Source organism: Sander vitreus, chromosome 19, assembly GCF_031162955.1.
Source record: "Sander vitreus isolate 19-12246 chromosome 19, sanVit1, whole genome shotgun sequence".
NCBI classification, from domain to species: Eukaryota; Metazoa; Chordata; class Actinopteri; order Perciformes; family Percidae; genus Sander; species Sander vitreus.
Window position 1 is genome coordinate 16,679,258 of NC_135873.1, and position 24,560 is coordinate 16,703,817.

Sequence of the window (24,560 nt, forward strand, 5' to 3'; positions counted from 1 at the left end):
CATTTGAGCATTTAAAAATTTACTTGAAAGTAACGCAATAGTTACTTTCTGAAGTAACTAGTTACTTTCATAATTTGTAACTGAATAATTAATTTAGTTACTTTTTGGAAGAAGTAACTAGTAACTGTAACTAATTACTTTTTAAAAGTAACTTGCCCAACACTGGTGGTAGAGGGCCACCAGCAGATCCATAAAGTCCCTTTTCTGCACTTCAGACTTTACAACATCATGTGACCCTATATGTAATATAATGTTCTACACAGTTGGGTGTGCTGCCACATTCTTTGGGCCAAGTCAGACACCATGTCTTTGGGAAAACAGAGTATTTTAGTGTTTTTACTAAACTTTTACAGCAGAGTCACCCACAATCAGAGTTTGAGGCCCAGTTGTTAGCTTTCCCTGTAGCTTTTTTACTTTTTGAATTGCAAAATCTGTTCTCCAGTTTCACACTCAGTTGTTGGGGAGGCATTTTGTTGCTAATTCTCCTTTTTGCAGCGGTCCACGGCTGTGTCCTACTGAGTACAGTGGTTGAAGAGGTGCTCTGTCTGGATGATAATGCAGGCCAGTCGTTCATATCACAAATCTCATGGCGCTGTGCCCTGCCCATTAGTCATCCTCCCATTTCCCAGGAAAATTATTTACTCTTAGACTTTGCACCAACAAAGTTCCATGGAGGACTACCACTTGATATTGATTTATTACTAAGGTGACCAGATTTCTGAGACAAAATTTGGGGACATTTTCAGTGTAAATACCTCCAAAACAGGTAATGTTTTTATTAGGGCTGTCATTCGATTAAACATTTTAATCTAATTAATTACATACTCTGTGATTAATTAATCAAAATTAATCGCATACATAATTAACGGTGCCTGAACCGATACTTTTTAAGAAAGTAAAAAAAGAAAAGAAAAAAAAGGGTACTAAACAACACTTGTTTATTGCTAAGGCCATATGGTCAAAATTAAATGTTTAATAATAATGTATAACAATAACAATGACTTATTTCACTAGTAAATTGAACGACAAAAACAACCACCAGATGGACATTTACAATAACTTCAAATGCACCATGAGGCTGTAGTTTACCAGTTTCATTGAACGCACCGTCTGTGTTGTTTCTCCGACGGCAGCTGCAGATTGTTACATCCCGGTGTTGAATCCTCTACAGTAAAACACAGTCACACTTTACACCGTTTAGCGTTAGCTGTCACCATTTTAACCGTGTTTAATCCAGCTACTAGCTAGCGGTAGGCTAACGTTAGCTGCTGTTGAGTATAGTGTTAACTAGCTAGCGGTAGGCTAACGTTAGCTGCTGTTGAGTATAGTGTTAACTAGCGTCACATGCAGCGGGGTTTGTGTTTCCTGTAACGTCTGTTTCAGAGCAGCAGAGAGAAGCGCAGACATATCAGTGACACCAGATTTTTGTCAATATGGAATGGATTAATCTGCGTTAATTTTTTTAACGCGTTATTATTTTGACAGCCCTAGTTTTTATCTTTGTAAAATTTAAAACGGGGACACTGCCCCAGGGGCGTCACTAGACCTAGAGCTGCACTGGGGCAAAAGCCCCCCTAGGGGGGTCCATGGGCATGCTCCCCTGTAAGAAAATGTTGTCTATTTTAACGTTTTGCGTCAATCTGGTGCACTTTGAAAAGAAATTCAGAGGGGATTGTCTGGATTCTGGCAATATAATAACCTTTAAGGTGAGATACACTGGCTAAGCAATTACCAAAAATGTCTGTGTTGACATAAATAGTTTACATAAGAATACATTATAATTTTGGCCCTTTGGCTGAGTCTCTATCTGTCAGAGGGAGAGCAGGAGACGGTTGTGAAGAAGTTGGTAATTTCATGGCGCAGGTTAACACTTTTGCATGCACTATATCCGTGTCACATTCTCATTAGGGGCTGAGCCCCCCTAAAGGTCTGTTCCTAGAATCTCCCCTGCTGCTACTTCATACTTGTACTCCACTACACCTCAGAGGGAAATGTTGTAATGTTTACTGCACTACATTTATCTGACAGCTTTTGCTTTATTGCTTCAGGCTGGGCTTGTTTCTGCAACAGCTGTTGCAACATAAAAGTGCACATTTTGCCACTGAGAGGTTCAGATTAATATTCTAAGTGTCTGACAACATTATGGAAATGATTTCTAAGGGGGTCGACCTTTCTGTTAAAGAGTAAGATCATTTTTTTAAACATAAAAAGTCCGCGAAATTGCGTTCGCTGAACCCACCAGACTCCATGTAAATAAACAGTAATTTTAGCATCGTAAAATGGGTATTCAAGAAAATCTATGAGCTCTGAGGCTTGCTCTGGCTGTCTTGAGCACTATTTCATTCCAATTTTGGGTTTGTCAGTCACAGTGAAAAAATTTTGAAAAATTGCAATAGCCTACTATGTCTACAAAAAATGTATAGTCCAGTGATTTATAAGTATCCAAGAGTATGCTCATAGTTTCTCACAGAGGAAAAGCAAGATTATCAGCGGAAATATGCAAGCAGAGGCAGGAGCAAGCAGCAAAGTGTCTGCACTGTAAGAAGCCGCTGGAGAAGAGACGCCGACCCAAGAAGAGACATGTCACAACAGGTAGGTCCACTACCTTGTTAGTTTTGTTTATACAGTTTTTTTTTTTTTAAATACCTTAAATTTTCTTGAAATGCTTATAATTAATATAAGTACAGTGGAGGAAAGTATGAGAACAGCAACAAATAAGGCACAGACACGTTAATGTTTTTAAAAAAAGGAACGTTAGTAGTTCTTGTTATGCATTTCTGTGTACTTCACAAGTAATATCACAATCTAAACATGAATATCAATTTATTTAAATACTATGGTTCAAATGTGTACATTTAATTTGAGTCAATCCTCATGTACTTTCCATATGCCTGAACTGATACTACTGCAGTTATAAATCTCATGTTGTAATTATGTAATTAATGTATTCCCTGCAGATGAGCCTGATGTGATGGAGGTTTCTGGGGAGCCAGGCCCTATTTCACAGACCTTCCATGATGCCCAAACACAGTGGTCAGACCCAGCAATGGAGGACCACACCTACTCCAAAGGACCTACAATCACATGTGGTTTGACAACTGCACCATCCTCTGAGAGGTTGCTGCCTGTTGCAGATGTTACATTGAAAGATGATACAGACTTTACGTTTGCTGTACACAGGGTTGAATTTAAAACACTTGTGTCTTGCTTGCAACGTTTTGCCCCGAAATCATCAGCATTGCCAGCAGAGGACCAAATCCTGTTGACATTGATGATGCTTAGACAGAACTTTGTTATAACGGATTTAGCAAAACGCTTTAAAATGTCACCTGGTGAAGTCAGTAAAAACTGAAATTCTGGATAGATGTGATTGCCGAGCACACCTAGGATCTCATTCCATGGCTGCCTCTTGAAACAATTAAGACCTCTTTGACGCAGGTTTTTATGGACAGTTTCCCAAAACAACTTGCATAATTGGCTGCGCAGAAAGTGTCCTGCAGAAGGCTAAAAATCTAGACTCACGAACTAAATCTTACACTCACTACTATGCCAGCAATACTGTCAAGTATCTAGTAGCAACTGCTCCATCTGGAATTGTTATGTACATTTCAGAAGCTTATGGTGGCAAATGTAGCGATAGATTCATCACACAGAACTCAGGGTTTCTCGACCATTTGCATGCTGGAGATGAGGTGATGGGAGACCGTGGCGTCACCATCAAGGATTTGCTAGAAGAAACGAAAAAGTTTGTTTGATCATGCCAGCCTTTACACTTAAGAAAAGTCAGCCGACAAAGTACCAAAGATCTGTGCAGGACTTGTAAATCTGCGAGGGGAGCTTATTTCAAGCAAATAGACACAATAACAGCCAACATGACTAAACGCAAGTAGTGGGATGTAAATAAGTGCAAGAAGAGGTGTGAACATAACAATGAATACCTTTAATTTGTACACTTTAGATGAATAGATTTTGTGGATCATACTGTATGTTCATATTCTTAGATACGGTTATATATGTATATGTTGTTTTAAAGTACTTACTCACAATACTCACAGTATGGTATTGCTATTTTCATTTAAAAAATCTGAATACTAGTGTGTGCGATTGAGAGAAAGGCGGCGGCTGCGCTGACAGCAAACAGCTGTTGGTGATCAGAGCGTAATTGAGTAATTGTGTTAATTTACAAAAAAATTATTTACAATGTTTATAAATAAAGGTAACCATTTACATATTGGTGTTTAAACAGTCAGTACTTGCATATTTACATTTTTAATTAGTTCTGCTACATATGACGTGTTGTTGTGGAGCTGATGAAGTGTGAATAAAGTAAGGTGCTGCTTAACAAAGTTATCCGTCCCCATCCAGCTGTTTCTTCTTATTTAGGGTGATACAACCACCACAATATTGATCCCTCACGTTAAATAACTGTAAAATTGTATAAAGTTAACTTTTATATATATATTGCTGTGGGCTATGAACTCTTTCATAGCTCAAAGTGGGGGGGGGGGGGGGGGTTGTTAATTCTTGCATAGAACATATTGATGGCCCTGGATATATGTGGCTTGGTCTGTGATGGTTAAAATGAATGTGCTTAACCTTCTTCAGACCTACATTCTTCTTTACACCAGAATTCCACTTTCTTTGCACATCAGTGCTTGCCATCCCTGTCTTGCCCTGCCTCACTGCATTTTCAATCTAAATCCAATGAAATTAAATCTTATCATCCTACAATCTTAGACTCAAGCTTTTGACTGAAGGCTACTGTGAAACAACATATGCAGAACGTGAATGACACACAGTAAAACATTTCAGTTTAGTAAAGTAACATTTACTATTGTAATATCACAATACAATAAACAATCTCCTTGCCCCTAATAGTCCATACTTTACTTCCACAAAAGTGCTGCTGCATGACTACAAGAGCATCCTGGCCCTGCAATACATGAGCAACCTGCTGTCTATACTTCACCTGTCACTGATGCTAGCACCCAAGCCTTAGGATGTGCTACGTGTGTAGGCTATGGCTCGTATCATTGTATGCTTTTAAATAACACCCGACCGACTTTTTTACTGTGAAGATATTGATACGCCTCAGTATTATAGAAAATAACCTTTGATTCCTTGTCTAATCTTGCAGAAGGTGGGTGGACTTGCCAGTGGCTTCTTTCATGTTTCATTTGTGATAGCGTCGGGTTCGGCCCTATCTTGCCTTTCTTTGTTGGTGTTTTCCCCTTTGTTCCAGGGTATTGATGGGTGGAGGTGAGACCTCGTCAGAGCTGTAGCACACCAAAGCAGGCTGGGCTCAGGAGGCTATAAATCAGAACTGTCAACTGACATTTCTTTTCACTTTGTGTTTTACATTCCCCACACCCATACAGACATTCCTAACCACTCACTCACACAGACATGGCATACATTCTGACTGGCTAAAACACACCATATTATTTAATTGACTTCATTAAAACATTTAGCAATATTTGCAGACGGAGTGGTCTCTGTTGTTGGTCACATACTTTTGAGCCAGGTTGTGACACAGTTCATCTGTGTAAATCAGCAACATTTCCATACATATTGTGGCTTTGGCTGTAATGTGATTTGTGTTTATTGTGCCAGGTAAAGGTACTTAGTTAAGGTTAGGAAAAGATCTTGGGTGGGGTTAAAAGATGTACAGTGGGGAGAAAAAGTATTTGATACACTGCCGATTTTGCAGGTTTTCCTACTTACAAAGCATGTAGAGGTCTGTAATTTTTTTTATCATAGGTACACTTCAACTGTGAGAGACGGAATCTAAAACAAAAATCCAGAAAATCACGTTGTATGATTTTTAAATAATTAATTTGCATTTTATTGCATGACATAAGTATTTGATCACCTACCAACCAGTAAGAATTCTGGCTCTCACAGACCTGTTAGTTTTTCTTTAAGAAGCCCTCCTGTTCTCCACTCATTACCTGTATTAACTGCACCTGTTTGAACTTGTTACCTGTATAAAAGACACCTGTCTACACACTCAATCAAACAGACTCCAACCTCTCCACAATGGCCAAGACCAGAGAGCTGTGTAAGGACATCAGGGATAAAATTGTAGACCTGCACAAGGCTGGGATGGGCTACAAGACAATAGGCAAGCAGCTTGGTGAGAAGGCAACAACTGTTGGCGCAGTTATTAGAAAATGGAAGAAGTTCAAGATGATGGTCAATCTCCCTCGGTCTGGGGCTCCATGCAAGATCTCCCCTCGTGGGGCATCAATGATCATGAGTAGGTGAGGGATCAGCCCAGAACTACACGGCAGGACCACAGTCTCAAAGAAAACCATTAGTAACACACTACGCCGTCATGGATTAAAATCCTGCAGCACACGCAAGGTCCCCCTGCTCAAGCCAGCGCATGTCCAGGCCCGTCTGAAGTTTGCCAATGACCATCTGGATGATCCAGAGGAGGAATGGAAGAAGGTCATGTGGTCTGATGAGACAAAAATAGAGCTTTTTGGTCTAAACTCCACTCGCCGTGTTTGGAGGAAGAAGAAGGATGAGTACAACCCCAAGAACACCATCCAACCGTGAAGCATGGAGGTGGAAACATCATTCTTTGGGGATGCTTTTCTGCAAAGGGGACATGACGACTGCACCATATTGAGGGGAGGATGGATGGGGCCATGTATCGCGAGATCTTGGCCAACAACCTCCTTCCCTCAGTAAGAGCATTGAAGATGGGTCGTGGCTAGGTCTTCCAGCATGGCAACGACCCGAAAAACACAGCCAGGGCAACTAAGGAGTGGGTCCGTAAGAAGCATCTCAAGGTCCTGGAGTGACCTAGCCAGTCAGAAAATCTTTGGAGGGAGCTGAAAATCCGTATTGCCCAACGACAGCCCCAAAACCGGATCTGGAGAAGGTCTGTATGGAGGAGTGGGTCAAAATCCCTGCTGCAGTGTGCAAACCTGGTCAAGAACTACAGGAAACGTATGATCTCTGTAATTGCGAACAAAGGTTTCTGTACCAACTATTAAGTTCTGCTATTCTGATGTATCAAATACTTATGTCATGCAATAAAATGCAAATTAATTACTATTTTACTTTTTTCATCTCATTTTGGAGGGTCATCCAAAATTTATTGCTGGTGAAGGGAGATCTATTTTGGCTAAAGGTCCCGAAACTCCTCCGGTGGCCCCTGAAATAAATAACGAACAGTCCCTAACATCAGACTTACTTATTGATGCACGCACACAGTAGTGTCCACAAACTTGTGAGGGGAGAAAGGAAAGTGTGATAGCGTTCCATGTTAACGCCTTTTCTCTCTTGCTCGAGACCGCTGTGTCCAAGCTGGGGCACAGAGCATGGAAAAAATAACGCGTTAAAAAAATTAACGCAGATTAATCCATTCCATATTGACGTTTGCATACAGACAAAAATCTGGTGCCACTGATATGTCTGCGCTTCTCTCTGCTGCTCTGAAACAGACGTTACAGGAAACACAAACCCCGCTGCATGTGACGCTAGTTAACACTATACTCAACAGCAGCTAACGTTAGCCTACCGCTAGCTAGTAGCTGGATTAAACACAGTTACAATGCTGACAGCTAACACTAAACGGTGTAAAGTGTGACTGTGTTTTACTGTAGAGGATTCAACACTGGGATGTAACAATCTGCAGCTGCCATCGGAGAAACAACACAGACGGTGCGTTCAATGAAACTGGTAAACTACAGCCTCATGGTGCATTTGAAGTTATTGTAAATGTCCTTTACCATCTGGTGGTTGTTTTTGTCGTTCAATTTACTAGTGAAATAAGTCATTGTTATTGTTATACATTATTATTAAACATTTAATTTTGACCATATGGCCTTAGCAATAAACAAGTGTTGTTTAGTACCCTTTTTTTTCTTTTCTTTTTTTACTTTCTTAAAAAGTATCGGTTCAGGCACCGTTAATTATGTATGCGATTAATTTTGATTAATTAATCACAGAGTATGTAATTAATTAGATTAAAATGTTTAATCGAATGACAGCCCTAATAAAAACATTACCTGTTTTGGAGGTATTTACACTGAAAATGTCCCCAAATTTTGTCTCAGAAATCTGGTCACCTTAGTAATAAATCAATATCAAGTGGTAGTCCTCCATGGAACTTTGTTGGTGCAAAGTCTAAGAGTAAATAATTTTCCTGGGAAATGGGAGGATGACTAATGGGCAGGGCACAGCGCCATGAGATTTGTGATATGAACGACTGGCCTGCATTATCATCCAGACAGAGCACCTCTTCAACCACTGTACTCAGTAGGACACAGCCGTGGACCGCTGCAAAAAGGAGAATTAGCAACAAAATGCCTCCCCAACAACTGAGTGTGAAACTGGAGAACAGATTTTGCAATTCAAAAAGTAAAAAGCTACAGGGAAAGCTAACAACTGGGCCTCAAACTCTGATTGTGGGTGACTCTGCTGTAAAAGTTTAGTAAAAACACTAAAATACTCTGTTTTCCCAAAGACATGGTGTCTGACTTGGCCCAAAGAATGTGGCAGCACACCCAACTGTGTAGAACATTATATTACATATAGGGTCACATGATGTTGTAAAGTCTGAAGTGCAGAAAAGGGACTTTATGGATCTGCTGGTGGCCCTCTACCACCAGTGTTGGGCAAGTTACTTTTAAAAAGTAATTAGTTACAGTTACTAGTTACTTCTTCCAAAAAGTAACTAAATTAATTATTCAGTTACAAATTATGAAAGTAACTAGTTACTTCAGAAAGTAACTATTGCGTTACTTTCAAGTAAATTTTTAAATGCGTTCAATGAAACTGGTAAACTACAGCCTCATGGTGCATTTGAAGTTATTGTAAATGTCCTTTTCCTATGTGGTTGTTGTTGTTGTCGTTCAACAGCAATTTACTAGTGAAATAAGTTATTGTTATGGTTATACATTATTATTAAATCATTTAATTTTGACCATATGGCCTTAGCAATAAACAAGCCTTTCTTTAATGTCACCAACTGTTGTTTAGTACCCTTTTTTTCTTTTTTTACTTTCTTAAAAAGTATCGGTTCAGGCACCGTTAATTATGTATGCGATTAATTTCGATTAATTAATCACAGAGTATGTAATTAATTAGATTACATTTTTTTATCGATTGACAGCCCTAGTTACTAGTCAAGGCAGAGCAAGCTGCTACTGACAGGGAGAGAGAGAGAGACTGTAAGGGGGAAAAAAGTAGCTTCCACTAAAGGGGCCCTATGCCCTTGTCCCCATAATTGTAAGTCCCAAGACATAGAGTTCTGTAAATGCAACCATTGGTTTACCTAATTCATCGCTTTCAATTGTTGTTCGGAATGCAACAAGTAGTGTAATGATACGATGGAAAGTGTAGAATTATTCAGGTGACATTCTTCAGACTATGTAGCTCTTTTTGTTGTTGTGGAAGTAGTTTTCCATAATTTATTATTTTTACTACTTATCAATTTTCGTATATGTTATGTCAACTGAATATAATGTTTGTTTTTTAAGATTCCCTAACAAAATTAGGTTTTTGCTTTGCTTTATTGCTGGTGTATGAACAGCCCTTAAAAAAGAAAAAATAATCTCCTTAGCAACGTAGCTTGATTGTTTTGTTGTGTTGTGTATTAAATATTTTTATTACGCTTATTGTAAAACACCAGTCATCAGTCTCCCTTATCAGACTTCTTTATTTCATGAGTGGACTTATTCTGACTCAACAGTAGAAAATACAACCTAATAAAATAACATGATCAGATAACAAACACGTTTGTCCACAGGAGCCCCCAAAATCAACATAAAATAAAAATTCTTTGGAGCTGATTCAGCTCTACCTTGTAAGTCAAATATAAAGTCTTTATTTAGCAACATGTGACATCACCTTTTCTGAGAAGGCACCTCTATAAACCTTTGTGACGAAGTGGTTCCTTTGAATACAGCTTATTTTTTGAATGTTTGCATTGCCTGCCTAACATCCAGGCTTAATGGGGTCATGTTGTGGCTGCAGTCTGGCTTCCTCTTGTTGGCAATCGTCAGTGCTTACCCCTGGTTTTAGCCCAATGTCCCTACGAATTCTGTTCATATTGGATGACTCCTCCAAAATGCCAACATTTAGTGCTACTGCAGTATGTGTCTTTTACAGTGGTGTGAAAAAGTGTTTGCCCCCTTCCTCATTTCCTGTTCCTTTGCATGTTTGTCACACTTAAGTGTTTCGGAACATCAAACCAATTTAAACAAAAGTCAAGGACAACACAAGTAAACACAAAATGCAATTTGTAAATGAAGGTGTTTATTATTAAAGGAGAAAAAAAAATCCAAACCATCATGGCCCTGTGTGAAAAAGTGATTGCCCCCCTTGTTAAAACATACTATAACTGTGGTTGTCCACACCTGAGTTCAATTTCTCTAGCCACACCCAGGCCTGATTATTGCCACACCTGTTCACAATCAAGGCATCACTTAAATAGGAGCTGCTTGACACAGTAAGGTCCACCAGAAGATCCTTAAAAGCTACACATCATGCCGAGACCCAAAGAAATTCAGGAACAATTGAGAAAGAAAGTAATTGAGATCTATCAGTCTGGAAAGGGTTATAAAGCCATTTCCAAAGCTTTGAGAATCCAGCGAACCACAGTGAGAGCCATTATCCACAAATGGCGAAGACATGGAACAGTGGTGAACCTTCCCAGGAGTGGCCGGCCGCCCAAAAATTACCCCCAAGAGCGCAGCGACGACTCATCAAGAGGTCACAAAAAGACCCACAACAACGTCCAAGAACTGCAGGCCTCACTTGCCTCAGTTAAGGTCAGCGTTCATGCCTCCACCATCAGGAAAAGACTGGGCAAAAATGGCCTGCATGGCAGAGTTCCAAGGAGAAAACCACTGCTGAGCAAAAAGAACATCAAAGCTCGTCTCAATTTCTCCAGAACACATCTTGATGATCCCCAAGACTTTTGGGACAACATTCTGTGGACCGATGAGACAAAAGTGGAACTCTTTGGAAGGTGTGTGTCCAAGTATATCTGGCGTAGAAGGAACACTGCATTTCATAAAAAGAACATTATACCAACTGTAAAATATGGTGGTGGTAGTGTGATGGTCTGGGGCTGTTTTGCTGCTTCAGGACCTGGAAGACTTGCCGTGATAAAAGGAACTATGAATTCTGCTGTCTACCAAGAGATCCTGAAGGAGAATGTCCGACCATCTGTTCGTGTACTCAAGCTGAAACGAACTTGGGTTCTGCAGCAGGACAATGATCCTAAACACACCAGCAAGTCCACCACCGAATGGCTGAAGAAAAAACTAAATGAAGACTTTGGAGTGGCCTAGCCAAAGTCCTGACCTGAATCCTATTGAGATGTTGTGGTATGACCTTAAAAAAGGCCGTTCATGCTCGAAAAACCCTCTAATGTAACTGAATTAGGACAATTCTGCAAAGATGAGTGGGCCAAAAATTCCTCCAGGACGCTGTAAAAGCCTCATTGCACGTTATCGCAAAGCGCTTGGTTGCAGTTGTTGCTGCTAAGGGTGGCCCAACCAGTTATTAGGTTTAGGGGGGCAATCACTTTTTCACACAGGGCCATGATGGTTTGGATTTTTTTTCACCTTTTAATAATTAACACCTTCATTTACAAATTGCATTTTGTGTTTACTTGTGTTGTCCTTGACTATTGTTTAAATTGGTTTGATGTTCCGAAACACTTAAGTGTGACAAACATGCAAGGAACAGGAAATGAGGAAGGGGGCAAACACTTTTTCACACCACTGTATGTTGCTAGGCAGAAACAAGAGTCTGGAGGTCTGAATTAGGTGGAGGGTGAATAGGTGTATACTGCATCTGACTTTCATGTGACTGAGTTTGCCTCCTGTTACAATCCAGGAGTTAATGTTTGCGTTTTTAACCAAGTGTTTTAGTTGTTTAACCCTAACCTTAACCATAGTTTATTTTCCATAAACAAAATGTTTCCTTTAGCCATACTGCATACAGGTTTTTCATAAACACATTGACATTGGATGTTAAAAAAACTATTATTATTCTAATAATAATAGTTTAGTAAAACATTCTTGTCAACCGGAATAAAAGAAGTAGTTTTGCAGGTTAATGTTTAACTTAAAATAAACAAGTTATATAAGGTATGATAATTGGGGGTGCCCAGGTAGCTCAGTTGGTAGAGCGCACGTCCATATGACAATGTTTATTCCTCGATGTACAGGCCCAGGGTTCAAATCTGAGGTGGTTCTTGCATGTCTTCCCCCCCTCTCTCCCCCTTCATGTCTGAGCTGTGATTGTATGATAATTGGTAATAGCCTTTCTTCCATTTATTTAGCAAAAGCAAAATCTGCTATTCTATCTTTGATGCAGGGAAAGACCATTGAGAGTGCAAACTGCGCTCCAGCACTGACAAGTCAATCTATGACTCGTTCATACATTCGTACTGTGCTGAGAATGGATTAGGCCCCGCTAACATCTAGGACATGGTAAAACTTTACACTTATTCTCGCTCATAGCTCCTCGGTGATCCCTCCTCCATCCTTGCTCCTTGGGGCAGGAGTAAGAGCTTTGAGATGGTCTTCGGTGATCCCTCCTCCATCCTTGCTCCTTGGGGCAGGAATAAGAGCTTTGAGATGGTCTTCATGAAGGAGGGCCAGAACGACTTCCAGTTCAGGCTTGGAGCTATCAAATAATGGAACTGAGATTCAGCCCTAATAACTCAACGAAATCCCGACTGTTTGCTGTCCTAGCTCCTAAATGGTGGAACATGCTCCCCATTGATGGCTATGAATCTGGAAGCGAAACTGGAGGCAGCCATAAAACAGGCATGGACAGGCAACCATAAATTGACGTGCGGTTAGCTGCAGGATAACTGCATATGGTGATAAATATAGCCTCTGATATTTAATGCTTAGTTCTTCATAACATAAAATGTAGTAAAGTTTAGCTTAATGTCTGTTTTAGTCTTGTAGAATGTGATGTAAAAATGCACAAAAATGACAGGACAATCTTTTGGCCCTCTTGGGCCATCCTCAAGGCATCCCAGAGTGCCATTGCACATGCTTAGGTGTTGTCTTTCTGACTCAAAGGATGATGGTAATGACGGCCATTGGAAATCAGAGTGTAAAACAATCAGTGGGCGTTGGAGGAGCTGTACATAGGTGTGTATGTGCAATAAACTTGAGGTCAAAAGGTTTAATACTGTGTTGATTCTTATCGCAGATAGTCTTATCTGTCATACTTCCTCCACTCCACTTTGCACTGCATGTAGAGAACAGTTAACAGGGCTATTCTCCAATTATTTAGATGTGTTTAATTCGTTCTGTATTTTCAAATGTTTCAATTTTGAGTTATTGAAATACACCAGTGATATTTATCCCACTAGGATGTAGTCTGGTGATGGCGCTTTCTTCAAGTTTCATGATCATCTTTATTACACTCATCTGCTCAAGAACTGCTAACGGTAAGATTCAAATTTAAATTTAAATTCACCCTCTAATGTCTTATTGTAAAATCTATTAATTTGTATTTTCAAGTAAGATAAAGTAGTAATCGGTAACACTTTATAATAACCATCGCTAATGAATGGAAAATTGATAATTAAACTTAAGTTAATAGTTATTTTACTGTTACACAAACAACAAAATTATTAATGTTTACTTATTAGTTATGCTATAATATGTTATTTTAACAGTTCATTGTTGCCCAAATCATTACATTTTATACATTTTATAAGTATTTGTTCGTTTTTAAACCATCAATAAACATTATTTGGATGGGTATTATAAAGTTGCATCTGATGATTATAATACCTTGTTGATGGTTAATAAAGACTTTGTAAAGCATCTATAACATTAGATAGCTTTCACTGTACAAGTAATCAAATAATCATCTCTTCTATAAATCACTAAAAAATGTAAAGGTGCTAAATTAATTATAGGGCTGTGTATTGTCAAGAATCTGGCGATACGATATGTATCACGATACATGGGTCACGATTCAATATATTTCGATACTGTGCGTAAGGCAATATACAGGTGCTGGTCATATAATTAGAATATCATGAAAAAGTGGATTCAGTCAGTAATTCCACTCAAAAAGTGAAATTTGTATATAGAGTATATATTGTATATTATATTCATTCATCACACACAGAGTGATATATTTCAAATGTTCATTTCTTTTAATTGTGATGATTATAACTGACAACTAATGAAAATCCCAAATTCAGTATCTCCGAAAATTAGAATATTACTTAAGACCAATACAAAAAAGGATTTTTAGAAATGTTGGCCAACTGAAAAGTATGAACATAAAAAGTATGAGCATGTACAGCACTCAATACTTAATTGGGGCTCCTTTTGCCTGAATTACTGCAGCAATGCGGCATGGCATGAAGTCGATCAGTCTGCGGCACTGCTCAGGTGTTATGAGAGCCCAGGTTGCTCTGATAGTGGCCTTCAGCTCTTCTGCATTGTTGGGTCTGGAGCATCGCATCATCCTCTTCACAATACCCCATAGATTTTCTTTAGGGTTAAGGTCAGGCGAGTTTGCTGGCCAATTAAGAACAGGGATACCATTGTCCTTAAACCAGGTACTGGTAGCTTTGGCACTGTGTGCAGGTGCCAAGTCCTGTTGGAAAATGAAATCTGCATCTCCATAAAGTTGGTCAGCAGCAGGAAGCATGAAGTGCTCTAAAACTTCCAGGTAGACGGCTGCGTTGACCCTGGACCTCAGAAAACACAGTGGACCAACACCAGCAGATGACATGGCACCCCAAACCATCACTGACTGTGGAAACTTAACACTGGACTTCAAGCAACGTGGATTCTGTGCCTCTCCTCTCTTCCTCCAGACTCTGGGACCTTGATTTCCAAAGGAAATGCTAAATTTACTTTCATCAGAGAACATAACTTTGGACCACTCAGCAGCAGTCCAGTCCTTTTTGTCTTTAGCCCAGGCGAGGCGGGCTTTTGTGTCTTGCCCACTCACTTGTGCAAGGTGTCAATGGTCGTCTTTTGGACAGCTGTCCAGTCAGCAGTCTTCCCCATGATTGTGTAGCCTACAGAACTAGACTGAGAGACCATTTAAAGGCCTTTGCAGGTGTTTTGAGTTAATTAGCTGATTAGAGTGTGGCACCAGGTGTCTTCAATATTGAACCTTGTCACAATATTCAAATTTTCTGAGATACTGAATTTGGGGTTTTCATTAGTTGTCAGTTATAATCATCAAAATTAAAAGAAATAAACACTTGAAATATATCAGTCTGTGTGGAATGAATGTATACATTATACAAGTTTCACTTTTTGAATGGAATTACTGAAATAAATCAACTTTTTCATGATATTCTAATTATATGATCAGCACCTGTATATTGGGATTTTTTTATAGTATAAGTTTAGAAAAACTAATATTTAAAAGAAGACGATGTTCATAAAAGTCAAAGAAGTTTACTTTAGGTAAACAATTCAGTACACAGAAAATCAAACTGCCAGTTTGGGATTGTGGTTTACATTGTGGCACATTTTGATATGCCAAAGTAGGCCAAAGTTCAGCCATAGCTACATTGTTAGCTTCTAGCAAAAAGTCAGACACTGCTAGGCACTGTTAGGCGAGGACACTAGTGGTGCGTCTCAGCATAGGCATCTAGTGGTAGGGGGTTTAAACACAACATAAATGTAAACCTCTTACGTGAATATTTTTTAAATGAACTAAAAAAAAAAATTTTAAATCGATATTGCTGTTTTGAAAATCGATACAGTATTGCAAAATGAAATATCGCTATACTCAAGTGTATCGATTTTTTCTTACACCCCTAATTAATTATAAACCATTTATTAATCATTAATTTATTATAACCATTAGTTGCAACTTTATAATAGCCATCCAAAAAATTTTTACAAAACAATTAACCATTGACAAAGTATTAACCATCTAAATATGTAAACGTATTATTATATGACACCAAACAATAATCTAACAAAATAAAAAAAATTTAAAAAACAAAAATGAGTAAGCATAAATCATTATTTCATGGTTTGTTAACAGTAAAATAACTATTAATTAACGTTTGATTAACTATCAATTTACCATTTATTAGTAATGGTTATTATAAAGTGTTACCTAACAAGTGTGTTGCAACATACAAAAGGAAAAACAATATCTATAAAGTGTTATTCCAGGTTTTCATAATTATTCCGCGTTTGGTCAGGTTGAGCTTCAGTTATATCAGCATATTTGTTTCTTTTAAAGCAAAATTTGTTTGAATAAGGTTAATGTGTATACAAACTAATCATGAGTTGGTGACATTCTCCAGACTATGTAGCTCCTTTTGTTGCTGTAGGGCTGCACGATTTAGTAAAAGTCATATTGCGATTATTGTGGGCAATATTGTGATTAGTGATTGCTATTGCGATATAATGAACAAATGGGTTAATGTGCATAAATGCATCAAGAAAAATTCAAAGACTAGAGATAATTTTGGAAATGTGTATTTCTTAACCCAAACATACACAAACTTCCACAAAATTAAATAAATAACAATAAAAAATATATAATAAAATATATAAATAAATAAAATAATGACATCTCTGCAAACACTGTTTTAAAAAAATACAACTATAAGTAGAATTAAAGCTGCAAGCAGCGTTGGATGGACCCTCGTTCCTCTGCACGCGTCGGGGTTACTGGCAGATGCCGCTCCTTGCGATGTCATCAATGTCACATGTAGACCACACATTATAAGTTTCATGTAAACAGATGATGTTTGTCATGTAAGGCTGATTTCCTGTTGCCAGCGGGCGGCGCTATGACCAAAAGTCATTTTTTGCCTGTAGATGTCCTCAGGTCTGGACCTTTGTCAATCATGAGAAATTTTGGGCAGATATGACAACGTACTCTCAAGTAACAACAACTTCTTTGTTCATCAATAAATGCTTAAAATGTCCGCCACGCCACGCCCACACCGTTGGACGAAAAGTTTTGCTTTTAATAACTTTTCATTGTTTAGGTCTTTAGATGACACAGACCGAATTTGAAGTTGATCGGGTGAAATCTCTTAGAGTAGTTCGTTAAAGTATAGCACGTACAGTTTTGGGCCGACTTCCTGTTGCCACTAGGGGGCGCTATGACTTTGAGTCAATTTTGGTTGGTAAATCTCCTCAGGGTTAGAGTCTTATGAATCATGAAAAGTCTCGAGCCAGTTGGACAATGTATACTCAAGTTACACCCACTTTCTGTTTCGATGGCGAAACACACAAAATGGCCGCCCCGCCACGGCCATGCCCTATGACAAAAAGTTTTAAGATGGCACAGACCAAATTTGAAGTTGATCGGATGAAATCTATAGGAGGAGTTCGTTAAAGTACGACGTGGAAATGGCCAAAATCACACTAATTTCGAACTTTCAATTCAAAATGGCGGACTTCCAGTTGGGTTTAGGGTATCCAATGAGCTTTTTTGTACGTCTTGACATGATACATATGTGTACCACGTTTCGTGAGTCTACGTTAAACGTACTGCAGAGGGTCAATTTATTTTACTTTGTAGGGGGCGCTAGTGAGCCATTTTTGGGCGCCTATTCCCGAAACCCTTAAAATACGTAAATTTTTAATAGGATTGATATGACCGCCAATTCTGGTGAGTGTTTGAGTATGTTAAGCCCCTCAAAAAGGTGATTCATTTGCCGGGAAGAAAGAAGAAATAATAATTCCTTCAGTTTCAATAGGGCCGGGCCCTAAAAATAAATTTTAAAAAATGTCATTCCGGTAATGCTAAAGGGCATTTAGCAGCAGTTAACATAAAAATGAATGTTTTTCTCTGTTAAACATGGAACCATTAGCCTACTTCTAACTAAACATGGATTCCTTAAGTTGTTTATTCAAATAAACCTAACCCCCTACAGCTATCTACCTAGACTTTTTTTAATCAAGTTTTACCTCCATATTCCAGTTATCAGTTCAGGGGTTCTTTGCCAAAAACACCAGCATATTCACCTTGTCTGGTTTTAGACATGATCGATGAGCTGATACAACATTACCGCCTGTGCTAAAAGCTCTCTTGGATGCAGAGCTTGTTGCTTGTATGCACAAATATTTCTGTGCTAGTTTGCACAGCCGGGGGAAGTTTATTTTGTGGCTCTTTTTTATTTTTATTTTACCTTTATTTAACCAGGAAGAGACTCATTGAGATTAAAACATTTCAGTGGATCTTCACCATGGTCTAAAAGGGGCATGTAAATGTAAATGTTGAGTTTAGCCATTACTGCTTCTCTAAATTGTGCAATGGGATCGAATGCGTCTGACACTGATGCTGCTGTCATTGTGTGTGTGCTACTCTTAAAGAAACTTGCCAAAGATTTCTTCTTGGCTTTAGCTTGAGGTTTCTACATCCTGGCTACCCATCTCCATTGCTGCAGTGCTTTATGCTGCAGGCTACTGCTGGTGAATTTCCTAAATAAAAAAAGTTACATTGAATTGTAACACAAGTATACGTATATTGTGTGAGTGTGTGTGGTTTCACATACCAATAACTCAGAGATCACTCCTTTATGGTCTGGGTCTCTTCTGCACAGATGTACTGCATTCGGAACCTTGGGTCCAGGAATGTTGTCATGTTCATTAGGTCTTGTGTCTCTTCATAATTTTGGTTGAGGTAGTTCAGAATTTTTGCTTTTACAATCTTGGTCAGGTCAGTGTCCTCTTCATCTTCAGCCAGTACTGAGGTATTCAGAAGATGAAGAACAGTCTTCAGATAAGATATGCTCAGATCATTTTCACCTGATAGGGCATCTGTGAAGTCATGTAGCGGGCTGAGTGCCTTGTTCATAGATTCCAGGACCTCCAGGTCCTGCCATGTGGGCAGTAGGTGTCGCACCTTGCGGTCTGTGGAGAGAACCTTGGTTAAGGCAATTTGCTGTTCCAGGACTCTTGCTTACCGACGGTAATGTTATTAGTGTTATAAGTTGTACACTTAATTAACCGGACCCAGGGTGAGTCTGATGAAAACCACTGTCTTTGCCCGGTCAGCTCTGAGAGTGTTGCATTCCACAGGGCTGTGGATGAAGCTCCAAGATTAGGTTATGTTCTGCCTTTGTTTAGAAGTGGTGAATGTACAGCTTGCAGCAACTTAATACAATATAGTGTCTGGCTTTTGTTTGATGTGTAGTGTTGGCAAATGGCTTTTTATTGAGTTTCCTCTTAGCGAAATGCTCTAAGTGAATTTAAGCTGGGTTTTTATTGAGAAGGATTGGCATGGAAAACACAGGACTTTCACCCAGGAGAGCGGGGATAGCGTCCCGCGTGTGACTTTGTGTCCTGCGTGTGATGTTTCCTTTCAACGTTTCTTGTTTTCCTAAATCCAACCCTGTTGTTCTTTTCCTAAAGCCAACCAGTTCTTCTTTTCCTAAACTCAACCCGCGTGTGACGTTTCCTAAACCCAACCCTGTTCTTCTTTTCCTAATCCCAACCAGTTCTTCTTTTCCTAAACCCAACCCGCGTGTGACGTTCCTAAACCCAACAGTAGCCTCGCGATAACACGCCACGTGGCTTTAGGAAGTGCCACGTGGCGTGTATGTTTACGCTGTGACGTTGCAGACTGCCGTCCGCTGTATAGAGCCTAGACTAGAGGGCTGCATTGGGATTGGGTCCCGCCGCAAATCTCGCGGGCAGTTTGAACTTTGCTGCGGGAGGGACCGCAGCAAAGTTCAAACCGCCCGCGAGATTTGCTAAAAAACACTGGGGGATCGGGATGTAGCCTGGAACCCCCCACGCCAGCAGACACCATAGATATATATACTGACAGTATATATATATATATATATATATATATATCTATTAGCAGACGCCAGCAGTGTGTCTGAGCCTCCCAGGACCGGGGAGCTCCTCTGCTCCGTCCGCCCACTCCCTCATCCTCTGCTCCTTCCTCCCCCTCTCACAGCAGCAAACACCTGCCTTTTTTGCCTGCATCTTCTCCCTATTAGCCTATAAAATGACGTGTTTTCTCATGCAGGATGGGAGAAGACACAAAATCAATACAATTAGCAGTGTTTATGTGTGAGAATCCTGTGAATGCTGTAAAATGGTCATGTTGCCCGTGCAGAGAGGGAAGAGATCTAAACAGGATAATAAAAGCAACAAGGGTATTCATTGTGGCAGGTAAAAGAAGCGTCTGGTGACTCAATGAGTATCAGATGACATCCATCTACTAAGGGTGTGCAAAAAAATTGATTCACATTCGTATCGCGATTCAAGCTCTACCGATTCAAAATTGATTCATAGAATTCCAAAAATCTATTTTTTTTTTTTTTCATTTCGTTCATTTTTTAATGGCGTGTATACTATTGTCCTGAAATGAGTTTAGCTCGCCATTTCCATAGATGGCTCTGTGTCAAATTCACACTGAGGGCACTCTTGTCATAATCAAAAGAAGAACGAGTGCAGCAGTAATAGTTTAGTCGGCACAAACAATGGCAAACCTCACAGAAAGCATTATTCAACCTGCTCCATCCTCATTTCGGCTTTTATAACCTCAAGGGGAAGACGGAACTTGATAGGAAAAACTGCTATATGCAGGTTTTGTAAAGCGAAAGTTAAGTATTTTGGAAACACCCAGAACTTGAGAACTAACATGCTACGCAAACACCCAGAGATTAACATTAAAGACATGGACGAACAACAACCTAAAGTACCTAACATGCCAGTCAACCAACGCACTATTTCAATGGTCTAAACTCCCACCGAACTCTGAACTAAAAGCTCTTTTTATTTAACGGTTTTATTTTATACTTGAAATAAATGTATTTGAAAGCTTGACAAAGCTTGGCACTTTACAGTTTTCAGTTGAAAAAGTTTTTATTTTTGTATGAAAACATATAAAGTAATATCAAACTACATTTAATTTGTTGTGTTTCTTTTCTTTTAAAATTGTATGTCTACTGCAATCACATGGGAAAAATAACTACATTTACATACTGTGAATTGTTTTTTTAATCGAGAATCGTTTTTGAATTGAAAATCGATTTTGAATCAAATCTTGAGCCTAAAACTTGATATCAAATCGTGACATTTTCTGAATCGTGCACCCCTACCATCTACCCCCTCTACCAAGATCGTTAAAGAGCAGCAATAAGCAGCAAAGTAGAAAAAAACTCAGTACAGCTGCCAAATGTCATATGATGATCATGCTGGATTTGGGTAAAGGTCACAAAAATAATGTTATCGCACCACAGCCTTTGAACTGCTGCTATAGATATGTGAAACGCGTCAGCAGTGTGCTTCTGATTATGCAACTTAATTCTAAAAATGAAAGGATACACTATTAAAACATTCCTTTGTAAGCCCACTTCAGTTAAAAAACTCCACAATGTATGTCAATGCATTAATGAAGTCTGATATAAAGTGCATTCTATATGAATAAATGCAATGTTGTACTATGTATGATTTTTTGTGTTGAATTATGTTGCAGGTGATAACAAATGGACAAGTGGAAAAGCAAGGTTTATAACTTACCGGTCTAACAATAAAGGAGGTGCACCTGATCCATCTTTAAAAAATACGTCAACGAAAATCACAAATGATACATATTTAGAAACTACCAACATCGGTCCAACAGAAACATTGTTATTCACAGATTCAAATAAAACCATTACAAAAACAATTTCAATTACTGAATCAACTAATTTCTTAACAAAAAATAATGAGGACAGTTCAACAACTGATCAAACCAGGGCACCAGATAAATCAACAGCTACTGAGTCCATTGATGCCTTTTCAACAAATAGCAAAACTTATGGGATTGCTGAACTGTTGAATACTAAGACCACTGATCCCAATTCACATTCTGAACAAACTGCCATGACAGTTTCAGTGTTGTCAACTGAGTACACTAATGCAAATTCTACCACTGACTACATCACAACCACTGAATCAACTGTAACAACTGAACCCACTGAAGGCACGACCACATCTGCTTTATCTGGTACGACTGAAGTAACAACTGGACGAACTGATGGCACTTCCACAACAGATGAAGTTGCTACTTCGGTGGTAACAAATGGGCAAACAAGTGTCATGTCTACAACTGATCAATCTGGAACCACTGAGGTAACAAGTGAGCAAACTAGTGGCACTTCCACAACTGATCAATCTGGAACCACTGAGGTAACAAGTGAGCAAACTGGTGGCACGTCCACAACTGATCAATTTGGAACAACTGAGGTAACAAGTGGGCCAACTGATGGCACCTCCTCAACTGATCAAAGGTATACAACATATGAATCCTACACATCTGTTTCCAGTGATGCCACTTTAACAACCGACAAAACTGATACAACTACTGCAATGTTCACTTCTGACAAATCTCTCACCACAATATTATCAACTGAGTACAGTGATGTAACTTCTTCCAGTGATTACATCACAACCACTGAATCAGCTATACCAAGTGAACCCATGTACACATCAACAACTGTATCTACTATAACCGAGGTAACAACTGGGCAAACTGATGGCACTTTAATGACTGTCCAGACTGGTACAACTCATTTAACAACTATGAAAACTTCCGGCCCTTCCACAACTGATCAATCCAGAACAACTGAGGTAACAGGAGGGCCGACTGAAGGCATCTCAACTCATCAATCCGATAAAACTGATGTAACAACTGTGCAAATAACCACACCATCCACTAACCCACCCACTCAGCCACCATCAACAGCCCCAACTAAACCTCCTACAAATCCAGCAACTCAGCCAACCTTCGAACCAACAGTTTCCACAGTGGAGCCATTACAATGTCAGAATGGAGGAACATTCAATGGATACAACTGTACATGTTCTATTGGACTTATTGGAACTGTTTGTGAATTAGTTAATATTGCTGTTGAGCCAGGTAAATCATATAATCCAATCTTTGGGATTTTTCAAATCTGTTTTAAATCTTTAAAATGTTTTGTTCTCTTTCATAATCAATTAAACGCTTGTTTCTTTTTACAGTTTCACTCAACAGAATGGCATTGGTTAATTTGATGATCAACACAGAATATAATGTAAAATATGAAGACAACACATCACTTGAATACAAAGAATTTGTTGGGAACTTCACGAACCAGGTGAGTTACAGGGATACAAAATGCTTGTTTAAAGCAATATTCACAGTGGAAGCTATTTATGTATTGTCCTTTTGGGCTTTTCCACCTTTAATGGATAGGACAGGTAGGTGAGAAAGGGGAGAGAGAGGAGTTAGACATGCAGGAAATCGTCACAGGTCAGACTCAAACCCTGGACCTCTGCGTTTAGGCACGAGCCTCTGAGTATGTGTGCCTGCTCTACCCACTGAGCCAACCCGACCACGTCCTTTTTGCTCTTAAAAGAATATTCTCCTCAAAGTCCAATCTGAATTTCCAAAAAAACAATGACTTCTGTGCCATATTTTGAATATTGCCACATGTTGCATTTATTTTTCCTAATCAAAAGGTTTGACATATTATGTTAAGACCATAGAGAGCCCTCTCCAGTCAAGTTTAAAATTGATATTGGTAGTAAATGTAATACCATGGTCCATTTCTCATTCCTAATGATCAATCTCATTAAAGTAAATCAATGCCAAGTTAAAATAAAACTGGACCGTAGTTAATAGATTTGGGGACTCATCCATGCCCTCAAGATCAAATTGCAGTCTTGCTATAGCTATATGAATTATCATTGGTGTCAGGATGGGATTGTATCCCTCTGTACAACACCAAACATTTTTGAAAAACCACTCGTGTTAAACTGGGAAAACCAATCGCTGAACAGGATGTGACACCACCTGTCTGCTATGTACAAAATAACTATACCAACACTGGCCTGGCATTGCTCCAACATGAGCAGTCCAGGTCAGAGGGTTATCACGGGGGGGGGAGGGACACATTTCGAAGGCACCTCACTTTTTGTGCTTGTATATCAGACCTTGTGCCTTGATCCATCTATCTTTTACAAGAGAATGAATTATCCTAAAACCATCATATAACCTATGGTACTACCTTAAATACGTATATTTTATTTTATCTTTTTTTCAGATGGAGAAATATTACCTGGCAAAACAGATACCAAACTTTAAAGATGTGGTGGTAATTAGTGTCAGGTAATGTACTATTATTTTTGGAATCAAAATACTTCTTATTGAAGTAATCTCAAAGACAGATGTAATTTGATTTTGTTTGTATACCTACTTTTAACATTACACTGGTTTAAGGGCGTTTTCACACCTGAAAGTCCGAACCAAGGTCCAGACCAAGGTTCATGTTTTTGTTACATTGTATACATTTGATCCGGTAAGTTTCGGTTTCACACTGCAGTTATGCAAGCGCACTAAAGATCTATACATGACAAAACTACGTCCTTCCGTCATCACATACGTGAGCTGCGTCTCCAGATACTTATAATTGATTGGTTTGTAGACGGGCTTCCCCGTCCTCTCGTATCCTCTCTCTGTGTCAGAGTTTTTTCAACTTTGTTTTGTTGTGATGTTGAGAAGCAAGACACAGGAACTTTCTTTCTGGAGCATTTATTCAGAGACAAACGGAAACCTACACTGAACATTTA